Source organism: Sarcophilus harrisii, chromosome 3 (genome assembly GCF_902635505.1).
Source record: "Sarcophilus harrisii chromosome 3, mSarHar1.11, whole genome shotgun sequence".
Lineage (NCBI taxonomy): Eukaryota > Metazoa > Chordata > Mammalia > Dasyuromorphia > Dasyuridae > Sarcophilus > Sarcophilus harrisii.
In genome coordinates this window covers 192,821,663-192,834,530 of record NC_045428.1, presented here as the reverse complement: position 1 = coordinate 192,834,530, position 12,868 = coordinate 192,821,663, and the positions used below count along the sequence as shown (strand labels likewise).

Here is a 12,868-nt window from a genome sequence, read left to right as displayed (position 1 = left end):
AAGTCTGGGTAAATTTTGGCTGGACTACTTATTGTTGTTTGACCAAATCACTTAATTCTTTGGACTTTACCTTCTTCATCTGTAAAATGAGAGACAAGATGATCTGTAGGTTATTTTGTGGTTCTAAATCTTCTGAAAGCTCATATAAAACCCCTGAAAACATAAACTCCTAGAAGATGGGGTCTATGTCAAATTAATTTATTCTGGATAGCACCTTGTTTAACATCCACACATCAATAGGCTCTGAATAAAAAAGTTTCTAATGATTATGTTGATATTCATCATTATTATACCAAATTAGCTTTTGAGTCATATATTTTACTGTACAACTAAGCTCCCAAATATAAGAAATGTCTTACAATGAGTTTCAAATGGTTTGCTCCCTGCCATGATTTACTATCTTTCAGTTTAGCAATTTTCCTTAAGATAAAACAAAAGAACTAAAAATATAATCTGCCATGATTATTCCTCCTTCAGTGACACAGTGAGGCTGTTTGTAGGGAACAATCTCTTGTGAGATGGCAATTGCAAATGTGAATATTATACACGAGTAGGACTGAACATAGATGAAAAATTCAGAGATGAGCATAGAATTAATTACTATAATTTTTGCCAAAGTTTTTATTTCCTGTCCTTCACTTCACCTCTGGATTGGTGGCACTATTCTCCTGAATAGCGTTCCACATGTTTTTGAAGTTCTACAAGGAATAGGCTAAATTACAGAGTTGAATCCATTCACAATTCTGATATATCAAGAGGCTAGCAGTGATAAGTAACTATCACTGATGATCAATCAATATATTTCACTCAGTAATTGTTAAATATTGCTATATGGAAAATAAAGATTGTTGTGTTTCTAACATCAGTGATGAAAAAATTTTCTCATTTGTAAAGTTGGAGGATGAAGTTATATGATTAGCACAATGTTGCTTTCCACAACCTCTCCAACCTAAACAACAGAAACAAAACCAAAACAAACAAAACCCCCAAAACCTCAAAAAATGGAAATACATGTTAAATAGAGTGAATAAAATTGAATCCATAAGATTCAAAGACAGAAACAGTGTTCTAGATAAAAATTTTATATATTATCCCATAATACATTCCAAGTATAGCCAGGACAAGCAAATCTTATGTTTCAGAGATTGGTTATAGATATTTCTGTCCATTCCCTCAAAGCAGGGGTATCTTTGAACCATACTCTAGGAGATATGGGAAGCCCTGATTCTACTGAAACACCTGAAGGAAAGGGATACAATCTCTGTAAGGAAAGGGGAGTTAACAGCTGAAGGAAAGGAAATATAATTTTTGTTTGGGAGGAGAAGAGATATATGATACCTGAGATGAAAGGAAAAATGTCCAAGAATCCAAGGAAGATAAACCAATGAAAGTAGAAAGAAAAACAGGTTTAAAAAATTTAAGGCCAAAAGACACTGTACAAGTTTTATATTCTGAAAAAAAAAAAGAACAAAAAAAAATCCCTATGAAAAAGAAAATTCTATGAATTCCCCAGAAATCAGAAATAGCAGCAAGAAACTCTAGAATGGGTTAAAAGTTCTGAAAGAGATTTGAAGTGAAAAAATACAGAAATAAATTTTGGCAGGATAAAAGCAAAAGACAGTAGTAACTTTAAAAGAATGTGAATTTTATATAAGCCACAACAAAATATCAAGATAGGATGTATGGATATAAGAGATATAAATATCCATGAAAAACCCCATGACTATCATACCATACCAAATAAAACGATACAACTGCCCAGAATATTTTTTATTATAAAGAACAAATTACTGATTAGTTCAACCTATTGACTGCTGCTAGAGGAAATCTTCATCTTTGAAATTCCAAGCTGTGGTGGTTAACTTTTACAATATTAATGCTAATCAACATTTTTAAAGCAATCAAAAAAAGAATTTTAGCTATAATATATCATCAATTTGAATAAACTCAAGAATATTTCAAAGGTATTTAAAATCAAAGAAAGAATAGAACAGGATATTCCAAAAAATAAAGGAACTGAAGTTACATCCTGAATGAAATTCATTTCTTAGAATTAAGACAACAGACAAAAGCCCTTCTAAAACCAAAGTAAATTAAAGTGAGATAATAAATACATAAAATATAAATAAATACACAAGGGGGCAGTGTGAATGGAATGAGCATAATAATTAAGGGTAGAGTAGAGTAAGAAATAGAAATTTATTGCAACTGAAGCTTTACCTACTATGATGAAACAAGGAAGAATAAAGAAAGAATAAGTAAGGGTGTGGCATAAGTGAGAGAACAGAAATCAATATAGAACAGAAGGAAATGGAAATTGGTGAATAAAATAACTGAAAAATTAGAAAAGGACATCAAAAATATTCTATAAACTAAGAGATGGAGAGGAGGATGATTTTGAACTATATATTTATCTAATCAAGAAAAGGGAAATAAGAATGTGGAGGAAGCATTTAAGTTATTGAATGATTGAATGAATGGTTGCATGAATGAAAGAGATGTTGAAAATTTTAAGTAAATTCAAGGAATTTAAAATAGGGCAGATAAACAAGAGTGTTGGGAAGTACCACAATATATTTAAAATTATTAGGGGAAAATACACCTTAAAAAAGAAAGGGAATGATAAATCAATAAAAAAAAGGAGAGGAAAACACAAATCCAACAATAATAACTTTAAATTTAAATGGATTAAATAGCAAATAAAACAAAAGACAAAATAGATAAGAAAAAAATTCATTATTATTTGTTGCATGCAAAAACACATCTAAAAATAAAGGCATATACAAATAAAAATTATGGACTGGAATAAAATTTACTATGAACAGGTAATTCCAAAAATATAAAAGTTGCAATCATTCTATCAAAGAAAGAAAAAAATTAAAATTAACAATGTCAAGAGATAAAGAATAATTTTTATTTTTATATAATATAAAGGTATCATTATATTTATAGGTGCCATAAAGAAACAGCATCAGTGCTCAAAGTATATGTGCCAAATTATTTATCATCTAATTTTATAAAAGAAATATTAACTTGTCTCTGAATGATTAAATGCCCCTCACTTCCTCTATAAGAAAGACAGGTGAATATGGATGTTGGATGGTTGGTTATTGTCCTTTGTTCTCAAAATGACATCACTATGTAAGAATAGAATTAGAGTTTTCTGACCATAGTTGATCAGACCAGTATGACCTTGGAGTATTCTGCCAGAGTCAGACACGAATAGTCCCTATGAACATTTGGGGTGCACTCTAACTTGAGAATCTTACAATTCTTTTGAGCTAATTCAATTCTGCTTTGTTCATAGAGCACAGCATTTTCTCTGATGAGGGCATGCCATGCTGAGTGGTTGGTTCTGTGTCAGTGTTGCCCATATCATATAATCAATTCTAAAATTCTTGAGAGACCTTGAGAGTGTCCTTGTATCACTTTTTCTGACTACCTTGTGTGAGCTTGTCCCATCTGCTTATCCAACCCTGACCTGATTACTGAGGCAGGTGGGAATCCCGTCCTGGGGTTGAAGCACTAAAAAATTTACAAAAACTTCAGAAAAGTTGATTCTACTCACCATCAGTGCATGAAATGTTTACACTCTTATAGACAACACAAAATCCAGTAGACCTGAAAGATGAACAGCTCTTGATCAAGACAACTTAACATTGCATCCAAATAACAGAAGATTCTGAAGATCACCTGACAAGATAAGATATCAGACACTAATGTCCTTTTTCCAATTAAACGGCCAAGCATTCCAATCCTTCTGCAGAGAGCACAACTCCATTGGACTTACCACACTGTTTGAAGGCCAAACATATGCTTGCCAAAAAGATTATTTTATAGAGAAATCACACAGGAAAATATTCACGAAGTAGTCAGAAAAAGCAATACAAGGATATGGATATGGAAAGTTGCAAATGCTGCTAAACATTTTTGATGGGTTAAGTTGATTTGGCTAAACTGTTTTTTGTTTCTAAGGTGTTTGTTCTAAAGAAAAGTTTGCTATGTAAGGATACAGGAATGGAGAATATTTAGAAATAAAGTGATATAAAAAACAATAGGTTTATATATATATATATATATATATATATATATATATATATATATATATATATATAGTATAATATAATACAAGGAGAGGGTTGCATTAGATAGTCTTATGATTCCTTCCTAAATTTCAGGACATCTATGACATAAACACTTTGACAAGTAAAGAAGACTATAGAATTGTGAATTATTGTTGTCAATACTAATAATAAGCACACATTTTTAGAATTGTCAGGAATCTAATTTGATCTGTTGATTTTCTTGAATGAATTAAAACTTGGATTGTTGTTCCTTAATTTATGATTTTCTTAAATTCTTCAAAAGACTTCATTAGAGAAAAAGTAACTTTAAAGGAATACTAATCTCAGAATTTTCCTTCCTGGAAAACCCATCCTGGAACTGACTGTGGCTCAGATCATGAACTTCTTATTGCAAAAAAGTCTTTAATGTAAAATTCAGACTTAAATTGAAGAAAGTAGAGAAAACCAAAAGACTGTATAGGTATGATCTAAATAATTAATATGAATTGTGAATATGAAGTAGAAATGATGACTAGATTTAAGGGATTAGATTTGGTAGATAGAATACCTGAAGAATTATGAAGTGAGGTTCACGATATTGTGTAGAAGGTAATAACAAAAAACATGTCAAAGAAAAAAAAAGAACAAGGAAGCAAAATGACTGTCTAATGAAGCTTTAAAAATAGCTGAGGAAAGAAGGAAAGGGAAAAGGAAAGGAGAAAGGGAAAAGGAAAGGAGAAAGGGAAAGATAAACTCAGTTGAATGTAAAATTCCAGAGAATAGTTGAGAGATAAAATTTTCTTTAATGAGCAATAGAAATAAATGGAAGATTTCAATAGAATAGGAAAGATAGATCTATTTAAGAAAATTAAAAACATTAAAGGAAACTTTCATGCAAAAATGGGTATGATAGACAAAAATATAGGAATTTAATAGAAGCAGAAGAGATTAAGAGGGGGCATGAATATACAAGAACTATACAAAAAAGATGTAGGATATCATCAAGGATAACTAATAACTATTAGTACCCATGATAGCATGATTACTAATCTAGAGACATCTTGGAGAATGATGTCAAATGGGCCTTACAAAGCCTTGCTAACAATAAGGATATTTATTGGAGGTAATGGAATTCCAGTAGAGCTATTTAAAATCCTAAAAGATGATGCTGTTAAAGTGCTGCACTCTTGGCAGCACTTTGCAGCATTTGTTGTATGCTAAAAAATTTGGCCAATGGATTGGAAATGATTAATTTATGTCCCAATTTTAAAGAAAGGTAATGCCAAGGAATGTTCAAATTACAGAACAATTGCGCACATTTCACATGACAGCAAGGTTATGCTTAAGATTCTGCAAACTAAACTTCAGCAATATGTAAATGGAGACTTACCAGAAGAGCAAGCTGGTTTTCAAAGAGGGAGAGCAACTAGAGAAAGAATTGCCAACATTCACTGAATTAAGGAGAAAGCAAAGGAGTACTGTTAAACTTTAGTACACACTAAGCCTTTGAGTATGTAGATTACAATGAAATGTGACAAGTCCTTAAAGAATTGGGGAGTATCATATCATCTTTTTTCTGAGGAACCTGTATGCAAGCCAAGAATTAAACATTAACATTAGAAAAAAAGTGGGACAAGGTTGTATATTGTCAACCTTATTTATTTAATTTATATGCAGAGCAAATCATGAGAAAAGACAGACTGGATGAATCAGAAGTTGGAATTAAGGTTGCCAAGAGAAATATCAATAATCTCAGATATGCAGATGATAACTCTTATGGCATAAAGTGAAGAAGAATTAAGTCTCTTGATGAGGGTTGCAACATGCTATAATTGCATTTGCTATTGCCAGTCTCTCCTAATTCCCAGGGCATCAGAAAAATCTCTGGTAAATATTAATATCAAGCTTACCTCTTCAGAAATCTTCTGCCTGCTATCTCATATGGCTGCAGTTTAAGCACAACAGAGCATCCGAGAGTTTATGCAGGCAAGCTTAAGAGCTTTATTCATGTGGTTTACATCCTACTCTAAGACCTCCTGCACTCTTTTAGCTCCTTCTCCTTGGCAGAGCTCCAGGTGAAAAGGGTCGGGCTCCTCCCCCACTGAGCATATATCGGGTTCATGAGGTCACAGGCCAATCATGTCCAGGGATGTCCAGGGATCTCCAGGCCATAGGCCTGTGTTATATCCTAACTGCACTTGCCTGACCTCTCTAATGGACTCTTAAAATTCCCCTCTCTTTTAAAGTGGGAACCACTCATCCCGTCAAGCTCCTTAGCATCAGCTATAGTTCTCTTGATCAATGAGATCACTGAGTATCATGTTCAAGGAGGTAGGATGCAACAGACCAATAAACAAAATCATGACAGTGAGAACTAGACTCAACTGTTGCCATCACCAAACATGGGTAACATGATGTTCAACCCACTCAATAGTGTCATGCTCAAGGAGATAAGATACTAAACAGCCAGGATGTCAGTGAGATAGGATTTTACTGTAGTGGGATATCACAATTGTGTAGTTACATTTGTATATATCAGGATGTCATTAAGGTAGGATATCAATGAGAGAGGGTGTCACAATTCTAGTTACATTTGTCACAATTCTAATTACACTTGTCACAATTCTAATTACGCTTGTTACAATTCCAATTACACTTGTATACATCTTTTGAAAGAAAACACAGATAAAGGTGTCATGTCCTGTAGCAAAGTCATGTCCTGTAACATCACCTCAGTAACCTTGGCAGATGGGCGTGTTGGTTTTTCACCCACTAATTTAGAGGCATAGTCCATAAATAGAAAACACAGAGCAAATCCTCTCCCCAGGCCACTATATGGCAAATAGCCATGGGAGAAGCTCACAAGCTCATTGTTCATTTAACAGTCTGATTAACACATTACCCAAGACAGTCCATTTCAGCTGCTACACTGGAGCTGTATCTACTGTCTCTTGATGTCACAGTCAGGAGGGACATTGCTGCCATCAGCATCTGAAGGGTTGCTAACATCTGGCTGGTCCCTCTGGGCTGTTGTCTGGTCCTTCTCTTCTTGGACCCCAGGTCATGAATGTTTCTGGTGGGGATCCACCTATTGGATCTGCATCTAGAATGAAAAGAATGTACCTGGATCCCCAAACCCTGACCCAACTTGGGCCTTTCCAGGTGCTATCTAGTCCTTTCCAAATCACTGTGGAAAGAAAGTTCTTGTCTTTGTTAGTCAATCTGTCAGTTAGTTGTACTTTCTGTTTATGTCAGAAGTGCATTGCTAAGGTAAAATCCTAAGAATTTAAAAATATAAAATCAAAAGAATTTTAAAATTGCAAGCAATCACATGTATGTATTGCCACATCTTGTGTATATCCCAAAATTCCCTTTTCTTGTTTGAATGGGAACTTCTTGGGGGTATGAAGAGTCTATCCAGTAATGACTTGGCTAGTAGGATTATAAGAAATGCCAGTGGAATGGGCAAAGTCAAATTCAATGCAAAAAGACCTAAAGGCAGAAGATGTATATTCTAATCCATTACTTAATGCATGACTTAAATGTCTTAAATGCATGACAGATTTCTACAATAGAAAGATGGTTGATCATATGCTTGACTGCTTCTCCAGATTGGAGTGAAGCCATAAAGAAATTGAGAGTGTGTATCCATAGTTACATGGATGCACTGCCTTTTAACATGTGTCACATCCATTGGCCATAGAGCATTGGGAAACTCACCACGAGGATTTGTTGCAATATTTCGAGGAGCAGGACGAAAAGGAGCACAAGTAGTACAACGATAAACAACAGCTGTAGCATCTGCTTTAGAAATGCCTTTACAGCCTCTGCAATGAGTGGGCAAATAAATGAAATGAAGCATGTGCCTTTTGGGCAGAGGAATCATAGATCAGGCCACACAAAGAATAAAGGAGGGCATCAGCTACCTTAGTGCCCTCAAATATGGGACCAGTGCCATCAGTATGAGACCTAACATGCATTATAAAAAGAGGTGTGGCTCTGCTATTTAAAGCTTCTTGAGCCTGATGAAGAAGATCTGGATGGTAGAGTGCCTATCATTTATATATGCATGTGGTAACTGTTGGATGGCTTGACAGGCATAAAGGCTATCTGTGATGATATTAATAGCCTCTTTATACCATGGCATGGCATTTTTCTGTGTAGAATCATAGGGGGTGTCAAGGACATATGTCTCTTGAGTGTCTTCCCTATATATTGTGGTCCTGCGATCTTTGGTAGCATCAGTAAAAACATTAGGGCCTTGTACTGGCTCTGAGGAAAGAGATCGAGTGACAATGCTTAATCTTTTGTACAATTGCCTAAGTGGCTGAGAAGTATGCAAAGTTGCTAGGGGACGAAGTTGTAACAGAACTGCCCACATTAAGTTATCCTGGGCAATAGCAAGTACTAGCTGTTCTGGTATACCAAGAGCCAGTTGAGGAGGTCTTCCTGAGATAAGTATGGCTTGTTGGCAACATTGCCACAAGAAGGAACCAAGTCCTTCAATCCTATTGGTCAGAATAGTGAAGGTCTGGTAGGATACAGCCACTCTACAAGGGGTGTTCACCTTGGTGCAGTACAGCAAAAAAGGGCTTATCAATAAATGCTGATAGCATCAAGGGCTGTGAAGGATCAATTCTAGAGGTATGACTAGTGCACCTCAAGAGAATTGATTGTAATGCTGCACAAGCCTCTGCAGACCATGATCATGGTGATGTTGGAGCAGAAGGGCCTTTTAAAAATATCATAAAAAGGGTGCATAACAGAAGGGAGAAGGGGATGAGTGAACCTCAGCCATTGTAAAGTCCCCACCAACTGTTGAAAGTCATGAAGAGTTTTATATTTACTCTCATCCACCTTAGGAGGCACTTTAGACACAATAAGATCTTGAAGAATGTGCCCAAGATAGAGAAATGCAGGCTTAGTCTGTATTTTATATGGTGCCACTACAAGGTTCTGCTGAGCCAATATTTGAATAATGTGTTGCTCAATACTTTGCAACTGTGACTCTTCCTTAGTGGCCACCAGTATATCATCCATATAATGGAGTATATAATTATACATTTGGCTATAAATTTCTAACTGGAGCAAGAACCTTGTCTACATACCATTGGCAAAGGGTGGGACTGTTAGCCATCCCTTGTGGTAATATTTTCCATTGCCATCTAGTGGCAGGAGCTTGTAAATTAATAGCTGGCAAACTTCTCCCTATCTGTAGGATGCAAAGGAATAGAATAAAAGCAATCCTTTATATCAATAACCACCATATGATAGTCTTTAGGAACCATATTAGAAGATGGGAGGCCTGGTTGTAAGGCTCCTATCAGTTGCATGGCAGCATTCACAGCTCTCAAATCAATTAACATGCTCCATGCTTTGTTCTTTTTTCTAATTATAAAAAAATAGGTGAGTTATAAGCACTAAGACTCAATATGACCCAATATCTCTTGTTCCATAATGATGGATCTTAGGGCAGTGAATTTTTCATTTGAGAGGGACCATTGATCCACCCATATTGGACTGTCATGTTTCCATCTTAAGGGTGGCACTGCCAGGATCTTCTCAGCGGCCCCTATTAGTTTTCCTCAATGTGTAATGTTGTCGGAAGGGCTTTCAGTAAATTTCTTCCTCACAAGGAGGTTCTGAGCCCTGTGATGACAAGAGGCCTAAAAACATCTTTCTGATTTTCAGATTCCCAATGAAGTATTCTACTAGACTGGGAGTCCAGTTACTAATCTATCTCCATCCTTGGGTTGGTTCCCTATCTGGCCTATCAGTGTATTCAATCTTATGATCAGGGTGAGCCTCCAACTTAAAATATGCCCTAATCGGGGCTCTACAAGCAGTTGCACAAACTATCTCATATAAGGTCTCCTTAGCTATTATTCTCCTATCAATCATACTAATTAATGGGTACCTCAATACATGCAGTGGTCCATGGGTTGATGTTAAAATCCTCAACTGCATTCACCAAGTACTGTCCATATTCCTCATCAAGGCCTGATAATTCTCTTTGAACCCTGTAGCTCCTCTCTGGATAGGTTCCTAATCTATCCAATATGTGTTTGGGATCCTCATGGGACCCCTTCACCAGTTTCCCTGAACCGTAGTATGATTTTTCTTCCTAGACCTACAAAATTTTGGCACGTGCCCCCTATTGGCCGCTTAAGGCTTTGGGCTTGGAAATGTCCTTTCCTGCCACAGTTAGAACATTTCCTTCCTTCTATCTTCCTGTTCTCCCTCTGTATGATTCCCTGAACCATAACTGAGGCCATTGCTTCTGCATTAACAGTCTTATAATCTGCTTCATTACATCTATCTATAATTTCAGCAATAGGAGTTTCTTCAGAAAGTCCAGCCACTATACGCCTGCACACCTTATTCACTCCCTCTTTTAATAGTTGCCTGAGAAGAAGGTCAGAAGCACCACTTTTCCCCATGACTCTGTCAACTGCTGTTTTTAATTGGGACATATAATCTCGAATAGATTCTCGGGGGCCCTGTTTTATTGAAGTAAGATGTTGCTGTACCAGCCTCTCCTTATCTATTCTCTCTCAAGCCTGTATAGCACACTGTGAGATCGGTGCAAACACATTTACATCGTATAAAATCTGAGCCTGAGTTGTGTAATAGCGGCCTGTGCTGGTAATTATAAGCACAGACTCTTCCGGGTCTTGATGGTCATTGGCCACAGCATATTTCTGAGCTGATTTAGTAAATTCTGATAGCCATACAACTGATTGGCCAGCAGTAAAACAAGCAGATGCCATACTTTCCAATCATTCAGGGTAAGGGCATATCTACTTGATATCAGTTGTAAAATTTGCACAGTATAGGGCAAGTTAGGGCCATAGTGTTTGCAAGCTTGTTTCACCTCTTTTAACATTTTAAATGGGATCGGAACATGTGTTCGACCTCCTTCCTGCCACGTCATCCTCTACAGAGGTAGTCCCTATATACTCATAGCCAATCATGTCCAGGGATCTCCAGGTCATAGGCCTATGTTACAACCTAACTGCACTTGCCTGGCCTCGCTAATAGACCCTTACAGAGGGTGAAATAGGAGAGGGTTGAAGCTGGTTTGAAGCTTAACATGAAAACAAAACAAAACAAAATTGAAATCTTGGCAGTTGCTCCTATCTCTTCTTGGCAAACAGAAGAAGAAAAAATGGAAGCAGTGTCAGATTTTATATTCTTAGCCTGAAAGATCACTGTGGACAACAGCATCCATCACATTAAAAGATGTTTGCTTCTTCGAAGGAAAACTATGCTGGATAGCATACAAAGATATCATCTTGCTGTCAAAGCTATGGTTTTTTCCAGTAGCAATTTATAGCTGTGACAGTTGGATCATGAGGAAAGGCTAAATACTGCAGAATTGATGTTTTTGAATTGTGTTACTTAAGAAGACTTTTGAGAGTCCCTTGGACAGCAGAGAGATCAAATCAGTCAATACTCCAAGAAATTAATTCAAATTATTCACTGAAAGGCCAAATATTGAACCTGAAATTTAAATACTTTGGCCACATAATGAGAAGACAGAATTCATTGGAAAAGACTTTGATATTGGGAAAAATTGAAGGCAAAAGTAAAAAAGACAATCAAATGCATTGTTGGTGGAGTTGTGAACGAATCCAACCATTTTGGAGAGTAGTTTGGAACTATGCTCAAAAAATTATCAAACTGTGATCCCTTTGATCCAGCAGCGTTACTACTGGGATTATATCCCAAAGAGATTATAAAGAAGGGAAAGGGACCTGTATGTACACAAATGTTTGTGGCAGCCCTTTTTGTAGTGGCTAAAAACTGGAAACTGAATGGATGTCCATCAGTTGGAGAATGGCTGAATAAATTGTGGTATATGAAAATTATGGAATATTACTGTTCTGTAAGAAATGACCAACAGGATAATTTTAGAAAGGTCTGGAGAGACTTACACGAACTGATGCTGAGTGAAATGAGCAGGACCAGGAGATCATTATATACTTCAACAACAATACTATATGATGACCAGTTCTGATGGACCAGGCCATCCTCAGCAACGAGATCAACCAAATCATTTCTAATGGAGCAGTAATGAACTGAACTAGCTATACCCAGAAAAAGAACTCTGGGAGATGACTAAAAACCATTACATTGAATTCCCAATCCCTATATTTATGCACACTTGCATTTTTGATTTCCTTCACAAGCTAATTGTACAATATTTCAGAGTCTGATTCTTTTTGTACAGCAAAATAACGTTTTGGTCATGTATACTTATTGTGTATTTAATTTATATTTTAATATTTTTAACATCTACTGGTCATCCTGCCATCTAGGGGAGGGGGTGGGGGGGGTAAGAGGTGAAAAATTGGAACAAGAGATTTGGCAATTGTTAATGCTGTAAAGTTACCCATGCATATATCCTGTAAATAAAAGGCTATTAAATAAAATAAAAAAAAAATCAAAGAAAGGGATAGTGTCATGAAAATAACAAACACGAACTTGGACAGACTTTGAAAGATAATAGAGGATAGAAGGGCCTGACTTGGTTCATGGGGTCACAAAGAAAAGGACATGACTATGATTGAAGAGCAACAGCAGCAAGAAGTTTATAGAATCTAAGAATCTAAGGGACCACAAGAGATGGTACCATAACGTATAGGACAATGAGTAAAATGAGGAGGAATCATATTCCTTCTATAAAGCTATGAAAATTATAGGAAAATAGATAGTCTTGTTTTATAGACTAAACTGAGGAGGGGTAGATGACAAAAAATATTAAAACATTTAAAGATAAAATGATAGTGTTTAAAAGTAAC

General features: G+C 36.0%; 1 protein-coding gene across 4 annotated transcripts in view; it reads left to right on the top strand.

Annotated features, from left to right (window-relative positions):
• The window catches only part of PPEF1 (protein phosphatase with EF-hand domain 1), a 156,366-nt gene that overhangs the window by 74,270 nt on the left and 69,228 nt on the right, over positions 1–12,868 (top strand). The window lies entirely within an intron of this gene.